The sequence below is a fragment of the Adelges cooleyi genome, unplaced genomic scaffold (genome assembly GCF_023614345.1).
Source record: "Adelges cooleyi isolate 19-005CV unplaced genomic scaffold, UGA_ACOO_1.1 ACOO_flye_CR_arks_rails_tigmint_CR_PRNA_21, whole genome shotgun sequence".
NCBI lineage: Eukaryota > Metazoa > Arthropoda > Insecta > Hemiptera > Adelgidae > Adelges > Adelges cooleyi.
Genome location: NW_026095871.1, coordinates 12,166,112 through 12,193,131, shown reverse-complemented (window position 1 = coordinate 12,193,131; position 27,020 = coordinate 12,166,112). Strand labels below are relative to the sequence as shown.

Sequence of the window (27,020 nt, the reverse complement as noted above, 5' to 3'; positions counted from 1 at the left end):
AGCTAAGTTAAATCATTTCGGTTCTAACTCATAAGTACATAAAGTAACATTAAAGTTACATATTATAGTAGTATATTAAGACGTTATTCAATAAAATAAAATCATGTATGATGTTACTTACAGTTGACATCACAATTTTTTTAACTTGCAAGTTTTTTTTTTATAGCGGTATATATTTTTTGTTATCACATTTTCTTTTATAAATTCGGAAACCGCTTATTATTTAATCTGACTTGCGTCACAATCTACAACCTCTTTTCAAAACAACGCTGTAATATGTATTTTTTGTAATCCGTTAGATAAAAATACCAAACGCTATAAGAGTCAAATGAGAGTGGTAAGTGAAGTACTCAACTGTAAAATTTAGACAAATAAAATAAATACTTACATACGCGCTCAAAATCTTGTTAACCGGTTTTATCATATTATTAAAATGTGTAAGCCGAATACAATTCTTACCTGAAAATAAAAATAAAGCAAATTAATAAGCATTTTGGTAAAACGATTTTATAATTTATGGTTTTTTTTGGTTAAACGGTAAAAGGGTAGGTTTACAACGCGAATATTTTTAATTGGATTCATTAACGATTTATTTTTGCTTCTTAAAAATCGGTGAAAGTAATTTTTCACAATATTTTTCAACCACCAAATAAACAGCTGTAATAATTTAAAGGGTAGTACTCACCCATAAAAAGAGTGGAAGCTTATGACCGTGACACTTTATCATAAAATAAAATATGACAACGCTCGTCCGTTTAGATTGACATGTTTATATTTGAATTTATAATTTTTACATATTTTTAATTTTCTACCGTTTTTTGAAACCCTTATTTTTTTAGACATTTTGTCGACCTTATCGGTTTTCCGTTTGCCACCTTAGACTGCCACGTCGACTACTACCGAACTGGGTGTGAAAATGAACAAATAAGTTTATATATTTGCATCTAGTGCAGTATTCTAGTATGAATTGTATCAAAATTGTGTTTCCTAGTAAACCGAACAATATATTGGTAATAATTTTTTTTGTATATAAGTTTTAATCGTTTTTTAAGATCCTCCTGGATGGTATTTTTACAAAAAATTCAACTTGACATAAAACAATTTTAAAACCTGTAGAATTGTTAGCCGCTATAAATTTCATTGGTTCAATATTTACAACTTTTCGATTAGATAAGATATGATTGCGGGTTTGAAACGAAGATAATATATGTCTCAACTAGCGAGTCTATGAATTTACTCGGTCGGAATCCGAGGAAAGTCATCGTTTTCGGATATGTACCGGCTAATCCGGATTCGGTGGGACTTGAGGTTACTGGTGCATGCGGCTAAACGGATTTGTGAAGATAATATTATTTTAAACCCAACGCACGCAATATCGAAACTATATATTATAGGAGATAGCTGCAGTTGTATTATTGGCATTATACGCCGCTTTTTACCGGGGAAAAACAATAGGCGAGCGCGAACAAACTCAATAATACCGTCCATGTATATTATATTATTATAATATACAGATTATTTCACGCTCAGACGGTCTAGTGAGCGTTATCGGGCGTACGAGTATTTTTTATTTTTTTTTATTTTGGCTCCTTTGCGTCATCACGGCATTAATTCACCGGCACAAGCCGACACGTACAGCACCGGCACGCGCAAAACCGAATTGGGCGCAACTGTATAAATCCGGAGTCGGACGCGAGACGAATAAATAGAAGACTGCAAACCGTGCACAGAGACAAAAAAAAAAAATACAAACACATATACACATCCCAATATGCAAGTATAATATTATACAGACGGACAAACTGTATTATACAACCACCACCACCGTACCAACCCTTAGAGGTTTCCGGTCTCGGCTAGTGTACCGCCGCCGATCACCGTGCGTTTCCGTACGGTTTGTTCCGGCCGACCGCAAATATCTATCTTGCCCGATTTCCGCCCGCCCGCGAAAACCACTAACGCTTGTGTGTACACAGCACAAACATAGCACACACAAGTACTTTAGCACCGAGAAGAAAATACCGCAGATCGCTGTCTAAACATGCAAATCCCGGTGCGAACGATGCGCGTTTCAAGCGTTATTATATTATAATTTGTGTGGGAAAAGACGAAAAAAAAGACATCCGCCCGAAAATGTCGAGATCTTCTCCGAGTCCTATAATACCCTGACCGCGAACTTCTTACCTATGTCTGCGCGTGCGTTACCGTGACAAACGTTCGTGTGTTATTATTTTTTTGTTACATAAATGGGTTTTTGTCGCCGTGGGAAAAAAAGTAAACGTACGCCGCTATCGCCGCCCGACAAAATCCAATCTAACGGCAACTATATTGTTTTTTATCCCCCAAAGGGATAAACTGTCATCGCATCGACCCTCGGACCATGCGGAGTACGTTATCCGAGACACGGTCGTCCGACGTGGCGTTACCGCGCTTTCCAGAATACTTCCACGCCGGTCTTATAAGACCGTAGAGTGTATTCAACGTGTCTTTTTCATTAATAGGATGACGGGTATTTGAAAAAGCTTCGAACGCTGTCTACGACATTTTTTACAATTTAATTGACGTATACATCACAATAGACAAGACGATTTTATAACAACACAAGATAATCGACATAATTGTATGATCGTCTTATCATTTTCAACAAAAAAAAAAAAATTAAAACTTGAATGGGGTATTGGATTTTCACAATATTTCCGGTTACTCCCACCAGGGCCGTCTTAGGCTATGCAGGAGCCATTGGGCACACGTGGTTTGGGTACCACGGTACGAGCATCATCCAACCACATGTCAGTGTAAAATGATAGAAAATGCCCAAGATACCTTGGAAACTTGGTCACTTAAATTATACAATATTTTATAGAATACAAAAAAATCCATTTGTATTGGGTTATTCATATTTTTTGTAAAATATATTGTAATGAGATTACACGCCAAGAGACGGCCGTAGAGTTAAGTAGAAAATTCAACAGCCAACTCTCGAAGCGAACTCGTGGCGGTTGCTCTTATTTTTAATTCTTTTAGTTCATATAATATTAACTTGGGCGATATTAAAGAAAAAAAAATTATCATTACACTGTACAGCTCAAATAAAAACTCATCTCTTTTTGTGTAAAACTTTTACTCGCTCAACTTTCTTAATTATTACACGGTATATTTCAATATAAATTTGTACAACGTGAAAATAAAAAAAAGTTTCCGAATTATAATATAGCCTTACAGAATGGTGTAATTAAAAAAGAAGGGTTAGAAATGAGTTATTGAACATCGTTTAATTAAAATGTGTATTTTTTCAACTTTGGCGCCGCGCTGGAAAGGTAGGTAGGTATTGGCATGACAATAGTGTGTTTTTTTGGTTGTATACAAACACTATACTTTTTGATGGGTTTTCGAAGTCAGTATATTATGTATTATGCACGTCCTGTACCGACAAAATTCGTACAGCTGTTGGTTTAGCATATTTCAGAGATTTCTTATTCTATTATACATTCTTGTTTTTGCCAAATAAGGATTTCTATAAACCACATGTATTCAAGCATTGCGTTTTTAACCGAATATTTTGAATTTTAAAAATGGTATATATTTATAATTATTTTCATTTAAACCCGGTGGTATTAGTTACGTAAAATATCAAAGGTATAGAACTATACAAAATATCTCCACTGCGAATATTATTTTTCCATTACATGTGAACACTTCTAACGAACTCCTGAACAATATATTTATATTTAATTTTTGTAATAGCGATACTATACTGGCTGGTGTAAAAAAAAAATGTTTCATGTGTAACATTTTATTATGGTTTTAAGTTCAAACAACCAATACTACAATGTACATAACGTTGCGATTGATTTTGCAACAAAATATAATATCAATATCAATATAATATTATTACGGTTAAAACAAAAATTACCAAAATCTATTTTAAACATGTCACCAATAAACGTTGCTAGCAATCGAAACCGTTACATTCGAAAGTTGTGTTTGAGGTATTGATTTTGTTTCGTTATTTGATGTGTTAATTAATGTTAATGTTTACTGTGACTGACGCTTTACAATTGCTATCGTTTAGCCGTAACAACAGCTGTGAATGGTTTTTAATGTAGTTCGCAGGTCCGTTTGCCATAATAAATAGTTAAACAATAGGATTGATCAGGACAATCAAACCGCCGGAGCACTTGCAAACAAAAACGAACGAAGCGATTAATTATACGAGTAAAACGACAAGAGCAAAAATAATCAGGTTACCGTTTTATATTTCCATCCTAATCATGTAACTGAAGTGGGTATTATTTGTTTTTTTTTACGGCGACAATATTCTTTGTTGAACAATCGATCCCAATAAAAAGACACACAATGACAATCGCACAGAACAGCCAACGCGCAGGCTTCGATCATTAAGGAAAAAGTCAAAGCTCACACAACGCGGCAAGTGAAGCGTAAACTTTGACAGTCATCAGCTGTGTTACTTTATGGTCGCATGTAGGTACAGGGAATGCTCGCCTCGAGGTAGGAAACCATACAAAAGAGTAACAAACAAAAAGCGGATAAACGATCGTGCGACTAAAAGAGCAGCAAAAAAAAAAAAATGATTTTTCTCTTAAGCTGACTACGATATTATGTATCTCCGACAGTCGGACCCGGCCTATACGACGGACCTCTTTAATGTGCATATATATATATATATATATATATATTTATGTTGCCAAGTGTCACCTGGAAAACGACGGACAAGTGGATTTATGGGGGTTGGGCGTGAGGGGAGATATTTATCGTCTGTTTTAATAGCATTTCTGATGCCATCGTTGCCCGGGCACGAAATTGCATCATTAGAACGTCGTGTGTGTTTAAGTGTATGCCCGTACACTCGCCCGTATGTATACATTATGTGTACTACATAATATTATGTTTATGTATGAATCGTGTCTGCGTAGAAAATAATAACAAACTCGACAGACATGACCTGTTCGCATGTGTGAGCGCGCACACGTGCCCAGAGTATACCTAATAAGGGTAGAAAAATCGTTAAATATTTAAAGAAACCGTGAGAACATCATATTGCTGTTGTCGAACATAAGACGTATTATTATTATTACATTAGACATGGTAAATTTGACTTTTCCAAAATCGATTTTTGCCCATAGGTATACATTGCCACAACTCAATTTCTATTAAAATTGACAAAAATTCACAGGTGTTCGGAAACGACACAGCAACTCCAAAGTACATGCATAACACAATTTGACAATAATATTATAAGATAAAATATAAAAAATAAATAATTGAATAAAACATGAAAGTAATGCATTTCTTATCTAGATTATTTATCCGGAGTGTGAATTTGTCTCTCAATTGCATTTGAGATCGTCTAAAATATCAACTGGAGAAAAGTATGAATTTTTAACCCACACAGTGCGACTTTTTTATTATTATAAATTCTGCATACACTCAAATTTGTGCTGAGACCCATAAAAATTAAATTTTATTAGAATATCTTTTGCCGGCGCATAAAACTAAATGGCTTGTAAACAATCTTTGAACATAAAAAGACAATATTTAACATGCGGTTATGATAATATGAAATAGAGCACGTTTACTAAGTGTAGGATTACCATTAATATACCCGTTAAATACCTACTCCCATAAACTCTACTAGAATAGAAAAAAAAACTTTTTGGCATTTTATCAAAGTTTTAATAACAAAATTAAATTTTTTTTTTTTTGCTTTTAACCGAATCAAGAGCATTGAAATAACTAAACCCAACATGACACCGAGCCATATTTTGACTAGCACAAAATTACAAAAGCTTGATTCGATGCTAACTAAATCAATGTGTATTAACAATAAAATAATAATAATTGTGATTTCTGCCCTTAAGGACGTTTAAAACTAAAAATTGTAATTAAAAAAATATTTTTCATATAACATACTTAAGTTGGCTTGTACATTTAGTAACTTAATATGTTTTATTTACCTGATACCTTGTAGGTTAGGCACAAATGATACACAACAATAATAATAAAATATAAAACAGGTACATTTTAATAATGCTTCATCAAAAATTGATAACATTTATTATAGTTGTGGCAAGCAATCAAAATATAATAATAACACAAATGTTACAATAATATTTCCCAAGTATTATTCATATATTAACAATACAATTTGAATTATTTAAAAATATCAATATACTACCTATTTCGTAAAACGTCAACAACAATTTTGAAAAAATAACAATATTTTACATTGCTGACAGCTGGGTAGGTTATTAAGTTGAATTCTTAAATATTGTTATTCTCAACAATTACTTGTATTCTATAGTTGACTTTATTTGTCATTTTAATTTTGGTAATTTTTTTTAAATGTTTGATACTTGGGTAGTTAAACCCCGACGTGTTTACCTTGGATATATTATAAACGGATTAGCTACTTAATATATTTGTGTAAAGTATTATTTCAATCAAACCGATTAATTATGTTACTATGAGATTTGCAGGTGGTTCTCTCGTTGCGTGCTCGTTTATAATAACAAAGGCAGTGGAATCAACGTTATTAATTGGATGTAATAATAAAAAAAGAAGATAATTAAAGCCGCACCGAAGTCGTATGCTAGAGGAGCTAAAAAATTACCATATAAATAAGGTTTTATATATATTTTTTTTCGCTGTTTAAATAACAAAAAATATTCGTCGTAAATTTAAAATTAACCGAAACAAAAAACACAGTCTTACGTCGGTTGTTTTTAAATTAAAGGTCGACACGGCCAAGAGGGAGAGACCCGGGGAAGGGTGTGCCACTCGCAAAGACAAGTTGCGTGTGACGGGTAAACAAAAAAATATATATATTATGTTCCCCCTAACAATAATAATATATTATAATAAACGAGTACGTTTGTCCACTTCAAATTAAAATCCGTTTTTAGCTTGCACGACGACGCACAACCGGCGAAACGTTCACCGGTCGTGACTGAAATGATTATGATAATAATAATATGCGAAACAGTAAAATATTACATATTGTAATATTAATATGGGGTTTTTTTTTTTAAATTAAATTTCACCCTCGGGTTTTGAATTTTTTTATTATATTTTATTCGTATTTATTATTTATAAATGAACACAAAAGTATATTGTATATGGGGTGCAAAAAATACATTATATTGTATATTTTATAAACTAAACGGATTTCTCGAGAGCGGGGTTTTTAATGGCATAATTATTATAATAGTAAAAATAATAATGTACACACATACACCAACAAAGGCCGGCGAAAAATGTGCCGGCCGGGACGTGTTAACGACTTGGAGAGTATCAAAACAATAGACGCCCTTGGTTAATCTCCCAGACCGGACGCTGAACATCATCCCGACACCATCAGATATAATTATTATTCATAGTTAATAATTGTTTTTTTTTTCAACCCGTCGAACGTCGGCATTGCCACTTTTGCAGTTCAAGTTTCGCTTAAGTTTTTACGCCCAACCAAAATAATATGTAGCTTACCGACGTTGTGTTGAACTTGCAGATTCAAAGTTACGCTTGTTTGATGTTTCTAACCGTTATTTATGCGTCACGTGGCTTTTATATTGATTAAATAATATTTATTTGAATATGTTTGATTTTAAAGGTTTTGTTGTATATTTTGTTTACTAAAACGTCATTATGTTATTATACCCAGTTGACAACATTTTTGAATAATGTAATGTTTTACCGAAATATCTATTTTTATCGAACCGAAGAACAATAAATGGTTCCATAACGGTTCAATAATGGAGTAACCAGAAACTATTTAAATATATTAACTATAGTTTTCAACTATGTATTTTTGTCCGTGTATTCCTTTTAGGAGTAACACTGAAATACTGTTTCTTGGTTATAACTTAACTACAACTTGATAGAACATTTTATTTGCAACTCATTTTAACATGGTTCATTGAAATAAGTTAATATAGTGCATGGCAAGGTGTTATTAAGTCGACAACAATTTTTTGTTCAGATATTCAGAATTTAAGAAACCATAACGTTTAGGTTAAAAAATAGGTTTAGACATTTAAAAATCCTTTTAAAAAAAATTAAATTGTGGTATTTCCGAAACCCAAATATTGACCAACATTACTAATTTTTTAAGAAATGATAATTACGACTTAAAAATCTCTGCTCTAACATTTCATTACAAATCTTAACGATTGGTGAAATAGTTAACAGTCATTGGTAATATGTAAGCCATGGTAATATAAACTATTGATTTTTAAATAAATAAAAAAAAACCCAAAGACAATATTAGAGCAAAACCTATGTTTAAACTAAGTTTTTTGGCAAACAAATTACGGTACAAATAAAAAAAAACAATCAGCTATTTAAAACATTTAAACGCTGTATATTTAGTGTTTACCGACGACAAAACTGTTTAGTACCTAGTAAATAATTGTTATCCTTAAAACGTTGCCAACAAAAAAAAAAATACACAGCACTATTGCTCAGCGAGCGGTACAAAGAATACCATTTCTGACCTAAATATGGTTTAATAAAAGCTCATATCGTACGATAAAATGTTTCCAGTTAGAAATTGGCTTATACTTCTCAGGTCACATAATAATAAAAGTCAAAATAATTCGTTAAACAACACGCTATTTTATTGTGTTGAATTTGTCGTTTTTTTTTCACCCCAATATTATGTCTCCAAGTGCGAAAACCACAAAAGACAAAGTTACACGTTTGTAGTATAGATAGTATTTTGTACATAATATTCTATTTTGTCACACCGTGTCATGCAAATATACTGTGCGAGGCTGGGCCCTATTTGCATGGTACACCATCTGTTTTCGATAATACATTATACAACACATTATTGTTATTATCGTCGTCGTCGTCGTTAAACAAGGACTTTTACTCGTAGGAGGGCGTAAAGCGGAACGAATATTTTTAAAAGATTCGGTTCCGTTCCATTTTACTTATTAATTTGGTTTGTATAAAAATAAAAACCCCCCCGAGACCGTTAACAGTTCATCGGGCACGAACCCGGTACATAAAAACACATTATAGAGTAATATAATTTTTACATTAGGTAGTATTTTATTATTATATGGAACCATTAAAGTTGGAACGTTAAAAATCGGTAAAGCGGTGACGATCCGATGCCGGGCAAACAACAACGTGTACGGCAATTATAATAATATTATTATCGTCATTGTTATCGTGTACAGCGTTGCAACTGAAATAGACTTACTTACATACAGTGAGCTTACTTGTACGGATCATTAACCCAACTCTCCCCTATACAGGATATGTGTAGCCGAGCGCCACAGCAGCAGCAGCAATTGCCAAAGACCGTCGACGACTGCGGGGATGATGACTTCTAATTATCTATACACATATATATAGGTGTATATATATATATATACACACATTACTGTAGGGTAAGTATAATAGCGTACCGCCTAATCGCTTCGCAAACGTTACTGTAAACGATTATAATCCTGTCCGATGGACCGTTACCGTCGTCGCGGTCGTTTACAACTCTCTTGTGGACAAGTGCAATACAAAACCAGCCAAGTCAGGTCAGGTATCAAGTTGTTACAAGTCGTGTTAACCGCATTTCGGTCGTGTCCGAAAACTATACGCAAGTCGCGAAATCACATCATAATATCATCATGTATTGTACAGGCGCAAACGATTATTGTGTATTAAAACTTATAAGTTAACAAGTTAACTCGAAGAGAAGTGCAGACACCGAGGCTGTAGCCTAGACCACGAATAAAGGTCGCTGTGTATTTTGTTATCAGACAACAAATGATATGCTACTTCAGACGAGTACACACGAAGGGGTATTCTAGTTAGTACAGTGTAATAATATTAAACACAATAATTTTTATATTGTTAAAACATATTATATAAAGGGTTGTAAATAAAAACTATTGCAGATTCTCTGTCTATTTACCATTAGTATCTATTAAGATTTTTTTTTTATTTGAATACTTATTCTTAACTTTATACTACCCCTCCCTTTTGTCAAATTTCTGGGTATGTATTTTATTTGAGATACAATACTGTAACAAAGGATTATGCCTTACAATTATTTGAATGGTTTTCCAGGTAGTTATAATATCTTTTTTACATTGAATTAAATATAAGAGACTTAACAATACTTTGAATTTCATTGACAATAATATTAACAATCGATTGCAACTAAAACTCTTGAAAATGACATAATCAGCGTTTTTTTAGCTCGAGTACATTCAAAGTAAAATCTCTGAGAAACGTAACGATACCCAAGCTGTAATAATATATGACAGATTTCTCAGAATAAATTACTAGACGTCAACACTTTTTGTTAAAAGTGACAACTAAAGTTTAAAAAATATTCTTGAAAAATTAAAAATATAAACTAATAATGTGTCTTAGAAGTTTGCATATTCTATTCATTGGTGATTTTATTTTTGGCAACACAAAAAAAAAATAACACTCAGTATTTGTTAGAAATTTCAGTTCTTTGTCAAACAATGTGAGTGGATTTTTATGAAATTGGAGTTTTAACGTTTATTTTGACAATATCTTTGTTGAATAGATTGCTTTATTGAGTTTTGTTTTTATGGATTTTATGCAAGGGGAAAATAAGAAAATACTCAATGTGACCAATCGATGAATAAATTAAGTACAACAACTTTAACACAAGTAAATAAAGATTTTAATTTATACAGTTTTGTATTTGTCAGTATTCCCAATTGTTTTTTAGGAATCGGGCATTTCAGCTTTGACGTTTCTCACGTTTGGTATTAACAAAAAAAAACCAATTAAAAAACATTTTTTTTTACAGGATTTAACAAACGAATAGTGGAAAAAATTATATACAATTTCTAAAGAAATTAACTGAGTATTAAGTACAAAAGTTGTGGTTATCATATTATTGCACCAGTAAAATACATAATTGTACATATTAAATAAACGCCAGAATAGCAGGGCCAGGGCCTTGTGGAGACGGATCTGTGATGGTAAAAATTATTGTAATGGCAATAACATAGTTAAAATTGTGTTTTTAGTATTAAGGTGTCAAGTACGATTTTTGATCCACTGACCAGCTACATAAAGAAATCGGTTTTAGCGGTTAGGTTGAGAAATGTTCAGAGTCCCAACACATTAAAATAAGAACACATTATTGTAAAAAAAAAATATTTTCACAGCTCCACTTCGAAGCTAATAAACTACTTAATAATAATATTATGTATTGTAACACGAAACATCATAATCAAATTATATCAACAAAAAAACCTGACAAAATGAGTTGTTGAAATAATAATATGACTTGCTTCGAGATTGTATTTTTTTTAAATAATTTTCAACTAAATTATACGAGGGGATGTCGTTTAAGTATATTTATGTCAGGTTTTTCACGAATTTCAGCTGAATCAATGGTAGGTCTCGTATTTCACAAAAGTTTTAATGAAGGAAGCTTTCAAGTACTGTGTGTCTTATATAATAAATAAGGATCTTTTTATCCTCTCAAACATTGCGGAGGTCATTATTAAAAATAAATCCGCCTCTTATACTATTTTTCCCCCCCGGGCACTATTATAGAACTACGGCAGTAGTTTTTGGTTTTGTCTACCTACATTTTTTTTTTCAATTCTTTTTTTTTGCTTTTCGTGTATAATATTTTAATGTAATGCCGTTTTTTAACGTCCTGTCATCTCATTCAGTGTCGCATGTCAGCAATTAAACCTCGACTTTTTCTCTGTCGGTTTCTACAACATACAACATATCTGTTCCGAACCGTTGTCGATTTTCGAGTTGTGATTTTTGCCATTTCTACTTCTTTTACAATTTAACAAAAAAATAAACATTTACCAACTATTTTAACGGGACGGACTCGACCGTTGGCTGTGGGTTGGATGCGTTCCAAATAAATAGCGATAGCGCTCAACTACCACTACTAGTAGACGTACCTGTGCGTTGGTGATGATTTAGCCTGCGCTAATAGACACGGGTCGACGGAATCGGCCAGAAGCACTCATAATAATAATAATAATAATAATAACGGCAATAACAAGCCGAGTACAATGAAAATGTCTGCCGGGATCTTTTGAAAACGAGGCGAGGTTTTAATGTAACATTTGTTGACTTTGAGTGATCGAGGCCGCTATGTATGTACGGCTTTTGACAAATTGTCCCCGGGAATAAAGCACTACATCCCCCTGCCATCCCCCCCCCGAGGACCCCCGAAGACCTCCCCGGCCTTACACCCCTCGGCCGTGTCATCGCCACGGACTGCGCTATACACGGTTAACCCACTCCTCCTTCTCAGCGGTCTGGTTTGCCCTACCACCCCTACACCTTTTGCGGAGATGGCGCGACGGCGTTGCCGTTAATTATTTCGGAAAATTGAAATCGACGTCGTCGCCTGTTATAATAATCATTAATAATAAAGCGATTATTGCAACGACAGCCACTGCTGCTCATAGACGCGCCAATGTGACAGCGAACCGCCGTGGTAAACGTTAAGGGACACGAGTGAGGTCAACCGCGTTCAAGAAATATGGCTTATGTTTACTTTGTCGCGCACACACGACGTTGTCATTATGCACTAGAAACGCGCATATACGCGTGCTTATTATTATGTTCCCCCCACCCGAGATGGAAAAAAAGGGTGTACCGTACACTATAATATATACTCGCCACGAGGAAGGTCTTCAAACGGTCAAGGCTGGACAATGTCTCTTCCACGTCGGCTAAAACCGGCTCTTACGGTTGACGTGAATTACAGACCATCACAAAGTCGCTGAGCTCAATATTAATGAGAAAAAATAATTATTATTATTATAAAATACTTGCCGGTCGAACGTTGTTGGAATACATTTACATTCAAACATATTAATATTGTCCTATCTATATCTATTGTACTGAGAATGACTCCTAACTGTTTTACTTTATCCCAGACAAAATTTGTACGGGACCACATTTAATTTGATCTCAGTTTTTCTTTTTTTTTAAAGTTCGATACAAATCTCTATCACATCCGCCCACTTCTTCTTCGGTCCACACTTACATCTAAATCCCTCTGCCGTAATCCCTTTAACTTTTTTTACTATTTCACTTTCCTCCTTCGACATACCCAAACCAACTTAATCGCAATTCCTAATTCTATCTAACCTAGCCACTCCACACATTCATAAAAAATACATTTTACACTATATGATTTTATATAAATGTATAATAATTAAATATAAGGTATTAAATTGTATAAAAACATGAATTTGGTTTTTAGTATAATAAACAAGAAAACCGTTATTGCGCAGATTATGTTTACAGCAAGAACAGATATTATTTATGAAATTTTTTTTTCATCATCACGAGTAGACTAATGGATCTAAAGCAAAAAAAAAAAGTTTTCATCTAGTCGTAGAGTCCATTATTTAATGTATAATGTCAACGTGAGCTAGTGTCATTGCAGCACTAAGTCTGAGATTCATGCGTTAAATCTAAAAATAAGAAAATACTAAAATACTTTTTATACCTCTCATGTATATTTTATAATTTTAAAAAAATAATTGTACAAACTTTAGTGATTAATAACTATGTAACTAAAGGTAGTATACCACTTATTGGACTGTATTTGTTAGGATTAAACTAAAATCAGAATTTATTATTATTATTTTCTATTGGGAACAAAACTCAGTGTATGTCAAGTGACTTCATTCGCTTATAATAGTTAATAAGAGAAGAATATATTCTTATAAAATAAGACTACGTGGTATTAATAATAATATTCCAATTTCCTAGAAGATACTAAAACTATAAAAAAATAATAATATTATGCCATAGTATATTCAACAATCTAATAAGTGTATTGTGTATATTGTGTAAAGTAAAAAATTTAATAAAATAAGTCCTAAATTAGTTTTTAAATAAATATATAATGTTTTGAACTTTAATAAATATAATAACTAAACTATAATATATTAAGACAAGAATAGACTCAAAATAGGACATGTACGGGAACGATAATTTCCGTAAGTAGCTTAAATCAACAATTTTAGACCTCATATTTTCTTTCCGAGTTAAATCTAAAAGTTACATCTCCGAGTTATAGTAATAATAACAGTTTTCAGCATTTAATCTTAAAAGGATTCGCATATTGCGTTTATATTTAATTAGGTCGTTTGTATTACTCAACAAAACAGAATTAATTTTTTTTTTTTGCATATTTTAACACTCGGAAAACATGAAAAGGGTCTTATTTTGTATCTTTGAAATAACGCTGTACACTGTAACAAGATTCATCTGGGTTCTTTATTTCAGAGCCATTATAAATTATAATAACAAGCGTTCAGTACAAAGCTTTACCAATTACCATGATGAATTAGCACTGATGGGGGATGTATACTAATAAATTGTATTATAATAGTTTCATGGAATTTTGAGTTTAACAGTAAGTGATCGGCGTAACAATTTTCGAAAGTAATAATTTTAAGATGTATTAACTGAATTATGAGTGATTCCGAGTTAATTATCGAGTTTACTAAAAATGATTATTTAATATTCAACGGAATATTGCGTAGAACGCTGGTTCATAGACAATAAATCACATTCGGTTAACGAACCGTGTCGGCGTACCCAATTATTATACCAGCCTAATTAATTGTATGTGGACGAAAAAAAAAACGTTTTATAACTATTGTCTACATCAAAATGCTCACAAGGAGAAATTAAAAAAAAAAAAAGGCTTTGAGAAATAAACGCGTGAATGGCAAAAACGAATAATTCCAGGATTTTATTGAAATGAAAATACTTTTTTTTTCCGTAGTCGAGTCTATTGAGTGCACCAGATGTCCTTTTGAGATTCCGACGCATTTTATGAGATTTTTACGACTCAATAATAACAACTTAAGTACATACACGATGAATACATTTTTTCGAGCAAAATAAAAACAATCTATGTGTGACTGGAATCAAAAAAAAAAAGGAGCGGGAAATAAACATTATAATATAACTAATGTCGTGTCTAACCCGGAAAACAACACCGGAACCTCACGAGTGCACAGTCAATCCCTCACAATCTGTCTTTGTATACAATATAAGACACAAATTCATACTGTTGTCTATTCAACCTAAATCCTTAACCATATCCTAAGAGTGTTTCATTGTTGAATATTGCAAAGTCTTATTTTGTTGTTCAGGCCACGTTTGGAGCAGTGCAATAATTAAAATATATTTCGGACGGTTTAATAATGTATATTATGAGATGTTTTCAAGCACTCCGTATATGCAGACATTCTTCATCGCATACCACCATTAGACCGTATTAATCGGTGGATAAGTTTCAAAAAAAAAAATAAACCTCTTTCGGATTAACTGTTACGCGAGTATCTCACACTAAATTAGGTTAAAAACACCCCCCCCCCCCCTCAGTGCCCGACCGGTGATCTCGTCAAATTACTCAAGTTGCCCAAAGCTCGTTAACTATAGCATTGTATAACAATGCTAACAATATATTAAATATAATATATTATAATAATAAAGAAATACGAAACGCCCCTGCCAAATATATGAAAATAATATTATGTTACCGTCGTCGTCGCACACGGCAAAAATATACATAAAAAATATTATACTATTTTTTTAATATTGTTACAATAGTTTTGAATCTATGTTTTGGAAAATAAAAATATTAATAACACAAACGATTCAAGTATAATCTCTAAATATTTAAATTATCTAAATTATTAATAATGTTATGGATATTTTTTTAAAAACATTTGTTCTATTGTCCAAAAAATGTGTTTTTTCAAAAACTATTGTAATAATTATTTATTATAAAATATTGTAGTTTTCGAAATTACTCTTTCTCATTGCAGATGTATATAATACCTTCGATAATTTTATTTGTTGTTCATGTACAGACTGATCAAAGTTCTACATACAAATATTTTTGTTTATAAAGTAATGGCTTATCGAAAAAAAATGTAATATAGTCTTTATTAAGTTTATTATTAAACATTTAAAATATTTTCTTATATTAGTCAAATAGCAACTTACCTAGGATTATAGGTATATTGTAATATGATTGACCTGTTCAATCGCAAATATAATATTAACAAAACGCTATAACTATTAACTATAACTATTAACAGCTCGAAAAGTGTTTAATTGAAAAATTGAACTAGCCATTATTTATATTACATTATTTTGCTTTTATTAAGTGAACCATTACAAATAGCTTGCCATTTTACTTTTAAAAATTACTAAAACTACCATTTGAAATTATGTAATTATTGTTTAATTAACACGTTATCAACGTGTTTCGATCATATACAAGATTATTAAAATTCCATGTATTCTATTTTTTTAACACATGATATAATAACATATTAAATGATTGTTCATAGAAAAATATATTAAAATGATAGCAAACTGTGCCCCCGATATATAACTCAAGTCTCAACGCATTCAAATCGTTTGGCTATTTTGTGTTAAGTAAAATATAGATAGAATTTTCATCGATTTAAATCCATACACAACCGGCTATACAGTTAATAAAATGTACATGTAAAACGAAACAAGATATTAAATGTAGTATAATATTCAATTTAGATTACAATACGTTTGCATTTTTGTTCTTTTTGAGTTTTCTAAGGAAAACGATCAGGAAGTTCAATAACAGTATTATTAAATATATATAAAAAAGTGTATAATATACCAATTACTATTGACATTGGTATACATGGAATTTGTTTGGTATTTATATTATATCACAGCACTGTTGAACAACGACGGGTATGATGATTAAATTATAACAATAATGTACTGCTCGAGTTGAGAAAAATATTTTCCCCGATTCCGTTATGAATATTATTAATATATTTTACCGCCGACAAAACCCAATTAACAGATAAATTGAAATTCCTTTTGTTAGGCGTACATAAAACAGGGTAACCATGGACGAAATCGAGTGTTGTATTTGTATAATGCAAAAATATTATTCCCATTATAATATTCAATTCACATCAATCTAAATTAACTGAAATGAATACGGGTTTTTTTTTTTATAATTTTATTGAATTCGATCTGACCCTACACACGTTTTTCCCAGTAAATAACCCAAAATTTATAAAACAAATTGTTTATTGTGTAATTTGTTACAATATACGTAGAATTCATTTTCGCTTATACACAAAAATACCTGTTAATGCCATAACAGTTAACATAATTAATAATATAACACAATATAATAATTAATAGACAAGAACAAGTAAATTATAGAATTAGTTTAAATAAAATATAATAAAGAACCTAAACTTAACGACCGAATTACAGGATAAAATACACATTAATATTTAAACTTTACTTACTCGCGTAAAGCACATTATATAACACCCTATTTGCTTTTTAACTATATAGATAGCTCGCTCATATTTTTGATAATAGTTATCAGGCTTAGTATGAATATTTAATACTTTTTGTTTTGATTATCTACAGCATGGCAGCTAATCTGCTCATTTTGAGTTAAAGCTAAAGTGACGATGAGATGTTTTTGGCGATTAAACGTAACTCTTCAAAACGTATAATGCGCGTTAAAATTGATCAAAAAAAAAAAATATATAGTATAATTTTCAAAAGTATTTGTTGTATTAAAAAACCAAACTTCTAGTCTAGTCGAGGTAAACACGCCTGGCCAACGGTCGTCGGTCGTTTAATTGTGGCGCTCTGGCTGGGCGTGAGCGTTACACGTGAAAAGTAGGAGTCGGACGTCTGTCGGTTTACACAAAAATAACACGTGCATTAAAATAACACAATAACGAGTTTCAATTAAGACGCCAATTAAGTGGCCGGCAGCGTCGACACCCGTTTCGCATGACGCGTGTAAATGTTATTTATAAACACTGGGACGTGTCCGGAGACGGTGGTACACGCGACCGTTTAGAATTAAATTAGAACCCCGCGGAAGAGAGAGAACTAGAAAGAGTCCGAGACGGAAACGGTAAGATGGTGAATGATAAATCCAATTATTAAGCAAAAGCGGCCCTGTGCTGTGTTTGTACGAGTCTGTGAGTATTATTTTCGTCTCGGATTGAAACGTCTCGACGGTTGGCGACACCTCTGGGACCGTCTCTGTTGGCCGCGCTTCTTTCATCTGGGTCGTCGCCTTGTATGTTTTACAGACAACAACAACCGGCCAAAGTGGATGATATACTGGCCGGGGCCGTGTTCCAAAAAATGTAAAATAAAAAAAATCTAACGAAATAAAAAAACAAGACTATTGTGAAAACAACGTGCGCCGATTTTCGGCCAAACCCGCGCCGACACCCTCGCCCGGTCAATAAAATACCTGTATCTAACATTCATTGCGCTCTAAGACTATTTTTAAGTATTTTCTAATTAATTATAAATAATGAATTATATGACATAGGCCATATTGCATGTATACTGACTACGTTTATAGCGATACGACATTGTCGAGTACAAAGGAAAATCATAGGTTTGTAGTGTGATATAGACAATAATTTAAGACTGTGTACCTCGACATTAGGATTCATTTGTAATAATATAAGACCGGATTAGTAAATGCAAACGGCATACACAAGACTACAGTCCGGTCATATAGTGAAAAGATACACGTGCGTTCAAAGCAACAATTTATGTATGTGTCCTTTGATCGGCCATTGCAAAATGAAAGAACATAATTTTTTATTCACAACGAAAAAAAAAACGTCCGGCATAAAAAATAACTTATGTTTTTACCTCGCAAACAAGGTCGATTCGCCCTTTCTACATTATGCGGTCGCCGTTATTCATAATATTAGAAGGGTGTTATTCATTAAGGCATTATATTTTTTTAAAACAACTATATTTTTACCGTTAGTACTCGACGGTCTTGACGATAATAATAATAATTAAGATAAAATATCCGTAATGTGAATAATTACATTTTATTTTTACCACATAAATAACACGGTGTGGTTAAGGGTCGAAATGAAACACCCCTTAGGGTTCATATTGTTTTGTAAATGTACATTTTTTTTCCTTATCATTTGAGACCTCTGTCGCAAGTTTAGTTCACTGGCCATTGCTGTTCGATTTAACTGATACTATTTGACCTCACAATTTTTTTTCAATTTCAATATGTGTGTCGATATAATTATTAATAATTGTCAGATATATTTTCTTGTTATTTTATTTTTTTTTTTTGTATGATGTAATGAAAATAGCACCATCAACAAATTATAGAATAACTATTCTATGTTTAAATAGTTTTTAATAGTTATTCCAGACAGCGCGAAAATTTAAATAATTTAAGTAAATATTTGTTAGTCATTTTTTAGTCAAATTAAATGCCTCATAAATATTTATTAAAGCGTTTACGTTTTTGTGCCGTCTGGGCTTTATTCAATTATGTATATTTTTTTTTAATCAATTTAACGGACTACCTAATTTCCACCACATTATTATCGGAATGTACGGTCCTCGAAGAAACTTGAAACTTTTGTACGTCTGATAGTGACAAACTTTAGGAAACCAACGTCGAGTCGATAAAGTTTGAAATGGCAAAAACAACATAAGCGTTCGGAGAAACTCCTGTGAATTGATTGGAAACACATACCATCAGCTACTGTTGTAGTAGTTAATGATACAATTCCGGGTGTAGTCAAATCAAATGAATTAGAAGCAACTGCTACATATGCTGTACGGACATAAACACTATAAAACCGGCTATGGAACCACCGTGTGGGGAAATAAAGTCCACATAAGGTTCATCCCACATCAAATAAGTTAAAAGCTGCGTACAGAGTAACAGGATTACTAGGGTGTATTGTAATTACATTTTCAAAAGACGTTAAATGAGCATATGGAGCGCAAAGCAATTCGGGTAGAAGACTTTTCGGATTTCACAAAACTGACCGAACCCAAACTCAAACTCGAACTAAAGACGCATGTATAATTTGAATTAAGCACATTAAGCTTGGATGTATTTTATAAAATGTAACTGCGTTGTGAACGCAGAGTTTTACTGGAATTCAAACCAACACGATTCGTTAAGATTTATTTTTTTATTATTTTTATGAATTAAGGTAACGTATAAATTGTGTCGATTAATGTCAATGAGAAATTCACAAACTGATTAGATAAATTGTAGGTAATTAATTCGGTATAATGTTTTATTCTTGGAAATAATGCTATTAGTCATAACAGTAAAAGCCTCTACGGGGAAATCATCATCAGCGAAGCGAGAATGAAAAAAATAATGAGTTATTTTGAGAGAAAAAATAAGGCCGTTGGAAAGTGAAAAGTTATTTTTGATGAAAATAAAATATACGAATTTTTTGGAATCTGTCACTTCGCATTGTGCGACCTACTAATTCTATTTAACTATTTGCTTTTACATTTTAATGTATGGTAAGTCGGTCGCTTTGCGGATATTTTAAGTCAATATTATTTCATCCCCTAAAATGCGACATTTTTGAAAGATTAAATAAATTATACCGAAAGCTTCGTCGCAGCAATATTTTTCGAGTACTTACGTGTTGGACGTAGTTCACAAAACCAATGTCAATATTTCCACGAAAAAATACACAACATTAGCATAATATTTCACATCGCCTTTGGTAAATAATAGTTTGATCTTATAAACAAATAAACTTGTGTCGCGCGCCCACATCTAATGATATATGCGTTCTCCGATTCCGTGCAAATAACATTTTTTTTTTCTGGAGAGATGATGAAGATTACTTTTATCCTCTTTCGCAAGACCATAAACATGACGTATATTAACTGGTGCATTTCTATTTGAACTGGTTACCTGAACTCGGGATCCTTTTACGTTTCCATAATTACATTTAAAACATCTGAACCATACCTGTAAAATAAAAACACTATTTGTAAAAGAAATGGAAACGCTATATATATTTTACAAAATAAATAATAATAATAATATTACAACAAACGTTGAAAAATATTATATACTCTTGTTTGATATTACACTCTTGTTTCGTTATAATAATAATAGACATTGGAAAATCATTTTTTTTTTCATTTCAAGACATCACTACTGTATAAGTCTGTACATTCTACTACGCAATGACAAACTCCGGAAATGACTACGGTAAATACGTTTAATTGCAAACTTCTATTTAATATATAGGCCATCTACATGGTGCTTTAGGATCGATTAGGTTGTTGTGTGTTTTGGAAGCAACATTGCACTGTTTTCGTGCGGACGTTATATTTTTGAAAAGTTCGACACATGTCAATTTTCGGTACCCAGCTAAGTTTTAAAGTATTTAAACAACAACCGCGATTTTGGATTGGACGATGTGTAATGCTGAACAATATGGGAGGAGAAGAGGTCGAGCGTTTTTACGCTTAATTGTACTGGAAATAGAAAATGTTATGGAGCGCACCACAATACACCCATTGTACACTGTAATAAATAAAAACACCCTGAAAGAATTATAAAAAAAAAGCTGTTAATTTAAGCTTTGGTTTTTTTTACTATTAAAAAACTTTACTTATACATTTTCCCCGATTAATTACTTGGCCCTATTATAGTTCCGCGCCATTTATACAAATTTTTTTTTTTTTTTTTAGCAGAAACATTGGTTGGCCGATAATGAGAGGTTTCAGAGTTTTAAATAGGTCCGAACTTCCTTAGCCCCCAACCCTCTAGTTGCGCCGATGGGGGGGGTGGGGGTCCGTGTAAAATGCAATATGAAAAATAATTAATAATGGAACGACCGTTACCGGGTGATCGACCCGATTATTATTTATTTATTTTCCAAAACAACATGCAAATTCACAGGCGACAGGAAAGGGATGATTTTTATTGCCGGGCATGCTTCCGATCTGTATAATATTAATGGCGCTAAGCTTTATAAATTAGAAATGACGTTTTAATTTGAATTCAGCGGCATGTTGTACATACTAAACGAAGGTAGGTATGGCGTCATTAAGAATTTCGTTTTTATTAATCGATTATTTGTATTACTTGTAAAGCACATTATAAATATATTTATGGAAGTAAAAAATTAGTGTTTAAATATAAATATGCTAATGGCGGTTGTTTTTAGCTACCCGGTTGACCTGTAAAATAAGTTGTCCAAAAACAACATAGTAGCATAACGTTGGCTTCGGTCAATCGAATAATAAAACTATGTCGTTGTTTAAATGTATTCAATATATTATCATAAAAATTCAAATATCAGGAAAATATACAACATGTAACGCTCAAACTAGATCAGGAGTTAATAGAAATATGGCGAGACAATTTCTGATGTGTATTTTTCATATCCATTTTTATAACCGCTTACACTTACAACGCAAGTAACGCCAGTATTTTGTTTATTGTGTGTAATTGCGTTGTTTAGGAAGATTTAAAATAGGTTTCGGATAGTCATAAAAACCGGCACTAACAAAATTACCAACATAAACATCAGTCGAACCAATAATAAATCACATACAAATTAAGTTAACTATTGCCAACAAATAAAACAAGGCTGAGATGTATTTGAGCTGCTATAATATTATTATGGTCTTCCATGTTTCTTTTCTTTTATTAAACCGTAATAAATTACTTTTACTACTCATGCATAAGTACTCTATAACATTCATCGTCGTGTGATGGTTTGTCAGAGTAAATAAAAAAATAGTATCACCATTCACACTGAAGATGTATTATGTTTTTAATAGTAATAAAATTGATTTTATGGAATACTAGTAATATTTGTACACGGTATTGGTAAATAAATAATGAGAGGTTCTGTAGCGAAGGCGACTGCGATAATTCATTCTATTTCGGCGGTATAGTTTAATGAAATTTGACGCAACTAAGAAGTATTAACAGATAAATCCTGTTTCGAGGTTCGTTTTGCCGAAATTGTTAAAAATTAATTAAGAGCTTTGTCGGAACTCCATAATGTAAGTTTGGGCAAACATTTATTTTCGACGAAAAACGTTTAAATCTTATATTAAAGCAATTCGGCAAAACGGTTATCGTTATTTTCTCGAACGCACTATTTATGCAATTACCAGTTTAAAGAGAAAAGTTTTACTTTATATCATGTACTCTATTACGAAAAGCGAAAAAAAGTATTTGCTACTCGATTAGTGACTTACAAAAATAATAATGAAGTATCAATAGTAGTACTAAGATGTTTGGTAAATAATTGTAGAAATAAAAGTACAAAGTATTTCCAAACGGGGTCTTGCTTTTCACATCTGCAAAATTACTTGTTGGGAAGATTTAATACGACGATAGATTATTGTAATAACCAATAATAAAATAGCTGTCAATGGATGCGACCTAAGTAAGTGAGATGGGATAGCATTATTATTTTTTTTTTATAATTCAGAATGGGAAACGAATAAAAACTCCATCAAATCGTGTTGTGGTATATTGTTTTGAAGAAAACAAAAAGAAATAAGTAAGCTGTATTGCAATGAATTTAAATGTAAAAAGGAAAATGAACAATACCCAACTGGACAAATTCAACGAGTGGTATTTAAATAAATTAACGATGGAATGTTCAGATAAACGCTTCAAGTGAACTCGTTTAAAATGTACAAATCTACCAGAGTGGTTTATAACGAATAGAAAGGAGGACATTCATTTGTGACAGGCGATTATGGATGAAAAGTCAAATGACTTAGCCGTTTGTTTAATATAAAAACTTGATGCCAAATCAAATCGAAATACATTGTGGTTTAATGTGATTGCTAAAGTGTATGTTTTCCGTTGGGATTCAACGTTAATAGAATTTAAGCATTGATTTATAAAATACTGAATACTTTATAATATGGTTATTTATTTTCTCCCGGACAAAAATATTTTTAAGAAATTTACAATTCCCTACCTAAACCCCGAATTTGGCAAGTTCAAAACCGCCGAGTGGCATCTGACTAGAAGTCAGATCATCATTCTGAACCCGACTGTTGTTTGGTTTTGATGTCGCCGCACCATCCGTCGAGCGACAGTAGATTGTGGCAGTTTTAATATTATATTTTATACTATTGTTACAACAGCTAAAAGCTGAAAAAATAACTCGGGAAAAGCACCAAAAATCATTGTGCTAATATATATATATATATATATTACCTCGACACGATTGGCGGATCCTTCATTAGCCCTTCGGGATTTGGAGTATAAACAATGTGTTCAAACTATATGGGCCGTAAACGTCTTTGGCTGGCCGCAGTACGGTCGGCGGTGGTTATCGAGCAGGAAAAGTGAATTTTACCCCGGCAAGTAACCCAATCAAACCGAGAGGCGAATAGGTCGGAACGGAGGAGCCGACGTCAAGGGGTTTTCGTTAGCTGGATGCTGCTGATTCAGTGAGACACAAGACCTTTGGGCTTTGCCTCTGGATACCGGCCAATGTGTGTGTTTCCCCTCTGCTCCCCGCCATCGTGCGAGTAACATTTTGGCGGAAACCCGGCGACGGCGGTAGGAAAACTCACAATATATATATATATATATAACAATATAATATGCCACCGTGATTGTTCCGGATCTGGCCGACCTGCCAGTCGCGAGATGGGTTAATGTAATTAGAAACATGTCCACTCGAGCTGTGCAAAAAACATTTTTTTTTTTTTTTACTTCGGTCCGTGCGTCCACTTTTGGGTAGCACTTTTAATTTTTTTTTTACAAAATAAAATTAATTTTTCTCCATGTTTAGCCACCTGTGTTATCAAACCAGTGTCCTATATATTTTGTAGTATTTTAGTGATCTTTAATATATTAGTGTATAGTTTGCCGTCGAGAAAATTACAATGTGACGATAAACCGAAGAATGAAAGACGACTCGGCAACTTTTACCGTTGTAAAATGCTCTTCTGCGCAACACTTACATGAAAGAAGAAGAAAATTAAATTAAATATTCCTCAAACTACACTATTCAAGATTCATTCGCTTGGTATAAACAACAGCAACTTAAATCTGATGTTTCTCGGCAACGACAAAGATAACTAACTTCGGCGCATAATATTTCGACGGAGCAAAACTAATAAAGAGTTTAAATTAAAATAATTATATTATGTTACATAAAGGTCGTAACATTACCGTCTTTACGATCCTGCAATAAATTTCCTATTAAACATATTACCGTTAAGTTATGCGAGTGCCTATACTTGTTGGGGAATACACATAATATTTTTAATAAGAAATCCACGGAAGTAATAATATAAAATAATAATTTTCATAGCCAATATAATTTTCTTTGAAACTCGACGACGACGAACACACAAAAACTTAAGTATATTTTATAGAATTTAAGCCAAACCATTGCAACGTGAGATTATGAATAATCTTAATAGTTAAGAGGTAGCTGTGCCGCATAGTAGCACCATGTTATCAACAAAAAGTTTATTTTACGATATGAATAATAAATATCTAATATAAGAACAAACGCAGCTGTACAAGACTGTAGACTGAATTTTATCATTATTATGATATTTTTAATTTTTTGTTGAAACCGAGTTCAATATTCGGACTTTTCATTTAATTCCAAAATATCCTAAAAAGTCGTTTTTTACAACAACTGTCGGCAAACAATAAAAATTAATACTCTGATTAAATTTTAGGCGAAATCGAGTTTATGTTTTGTTTATTCAATACAGTTTTCGAAACAGCATTTTATTATTGTTCGGTATCGGTTTTAATTGAAACATTTGGCACATCATATTTTAGTATTTCGTATGAAAATAATATACTTTTTTTTTTTAAATATTAAAAAAACCTAACCTACATTAGTTAGAGTTTTACAAAAATAAAGCGAGTCCAAATTTGTTTCAATATTAGTATGAACTGATTTTTAAAATAAAACCCCGAAGCCGTTTAACAACAAACGGTAGTTTTTTTTCAATATCATTTTTTTTTTCATTTTTTGCACAAGCGCAGATTCAGGTCAAATGTGGAATCGCCGAAGCGGTAAATCGTTAGACCTTTGCCGGCAATAGGCATGTTTATGTGAACGAGCACGATTTTACTGAATTTCTGTCCAGTCAGTCGAATATATATTTATATATGTTATTGAAGTCAATACCATTTCAAACAATATATTGACAAACAATTATTATTTACAATGACCGAGTAAACATAATGAAGGGACCATAAAACCACTCACAATAAGTTTACTAAACGCTAAAATGATCAAAGGCCTAATAAAAATGGATATTGACTTAATATTTTAATAGCACTACCTCTATTTATTGTACAAAAATATGTGCCCCGGGTATTAGCATGGAACACGCTATAGTCTTGGCCTCTCAGCTCGAAAACGACACAAAAAAGCGACACGAAATAGCGTCACAAAAGTAGTGCGTCTACTTTAAACGTATAATATAACGAGACGTCGTCGTCATGCAAACGTTTTGGCCAGAACATATAGTTAAGACTATACTATAGTCATAAATCACAAGGAGATTATAGATCAGAAATAATCACTACTCGGGAGCTAGCAGGCTAAAGCATGTTCCATGTTTTGTAATTTTAGCAGTTAAGCTTTAAGTAAACTGTAACTTCTTATTACTTTATATTTATTCGGTGCACGGTCATAAAGCATACTATTTGGGATCTAATTTTAGCCAAACTTTAGATTTTGAAATGTTTTGGATTTTTTGAAAAAAATGTGATCGCTCGGCAATGAGAGAATGTTCATAGAAAAAACTAACAGGTGAAGGCACAGATGAAGGCATTTTTTAAGTTTTTAAGATATATTGAGGATTTTCTTTACAAGCAACTCAAACGTCAAACTCTGACTACAAAGTTGTTTTATAAATTATGAAAAAAAAAAGGGTAAAAACATTATACCCTCTGAAATTTGAGTTATTAAAGACTGTGCATTGTTTATTGCTAACTAAATTAATCAATCGTTAACTAAATATGCCTTTAGGCTGTTTAAAAAAAACAAAAGTCATTAAACCGAAAACGACCTTTAAATTTTCTTTGGTATAGTGTTCTTTATCGATTTTACGGGGGTTTCGTAATAAAAGTGACATTTTGCAGTTGACTTTTTGTTCGATGGTTATTTTATGCA

At 32.3% G+C, this 27,020-nt stretch overlaps 1 protein-coding gene across 2 annotated transcripts in view; it reads right to left on the bottom strand.

Moving 5' to 3' along the window:
• The window catches only part of LOC126834691 (zwei Ig domain protein zig-8-like), a 204,065-nt gene that overhangs the window by 159,603 nt on the left and 17,442 nt on the right, over positions 1-27,020 (bottom strand). The gene's annotated exons all lie outside the window — the stretch shown is intronic.